General features: G+C 47.7%; 1 pseudogene; it reads right to left on the reverse strand.

Annotated features, from left to right (window-relative positions):
* Window positions 1–251: 251 nt before the first annotated feature.
* LOC126249918 (5S ribosomal RNA) lies at window positions 252–369 on the reverse strand (annotated as a pseudogene).
* Between the last annotated feature and the right edge of the window lie 713 nt (window positions 370–1,082).

The following is a 1,082-nucleotide window of genomic DNA, read 5'->3' on the forward strand; positions in this document are numbered from 1 at the left end:
GTTCCAAGATGGCACAACATACACTATCCGATAAACATAACCCGAGACCTATTAGCACTCCGTCTTCAGGCCACAAGTGGCCCCTTTGGGACCATCAGACCGACGTGTAATCCTCAGGTGAGGATGCGGGTAGGAGGGGCATGTGGTCAGCACACCGCTCTCCCGGTCGTTATGATGGTTTTCTTTGACCGCTACTATTCGGTCGAGTAGCTCCTCAATTGGCATCACGAGGCTGAGTGCACCCCGAAAAATGGCAACAGTGCATGGCGGCCCGGATGGTCACCCATCCAAGTGCCGGCCACGCCCGACAGAGCTTAACTTCGGTGATCTGACGGGAACAGGTGTATCAACTGTGGCAAGGCCGTTGCCCCTGAGACCAATTGGTAGACATCAAAACGGGGTGCAACCACCCTTCATCTTTTGTGGCGGCTTACACTCTGCTGGGTGGCATTTTCAATAAGGTTTCTGAATATCTGTGGAGTAATGGGAGCGCATTCTTTCTCAAGAGCCGAAACTAGAAAAGCTGGTGGGGTTGGAGGCTGGTGTCTGGATTGGAGACGACGTTCTAAGTCGTCGTAAAGGTGTTAAATTTTTTCAGCTACAGGGTTTGGTCAGACCAGTCCATTTCAAGAATTTTATTGTCCAGAAACCACTGCCTCATAAATTTTTGTTAAAGAGAGGGTATAAAGCCATGCTTACGCAATCAGTCATTACCTCCTAACTGTTACTCTATTCTACACGGTACACGATGCTGTAAAATATGTTCGTACTCTTCCGCATTTAGCTTTTCCTTAATCTGAATAAGGGGACCACACCCTAACCACGATAAACACCCCATAGCGTAACATTATCTTATCCGTACTTCAGTTTTGGCACTACACATGATGGCGGGTAGGGTTCTCCAGGCATTAGCCAAATCCAAGCCCTTCACTCGGATAATCATACAAAAAAAAAAAAAAAAATGGCTCTGAGCACTATGGGACTCAACTGCTGTGGTCATTAGTCCCCTAGAACTTAGAACTACTTAAACCTAACTAACCTAAGGACATCACACACATCCATGCCCGAGGCGGGATTCGAAC

The sequence above is a fragment of the Schistocerca nitens genome, chromosome 3, assembly GCF_023898315.1.
Source record: "Schistocerca nitens isolate TAMUIC-IGC-003100 chromosome 3, iqSchNite1.1, whole genome shotgun sequence".
Classification (NCBI taxonomy): Eukaryota; Metazoa; Arthropoda; class Insecta; order Orthoptera; family Acrididae; genus Schistocerca; species Schistocerca nitens.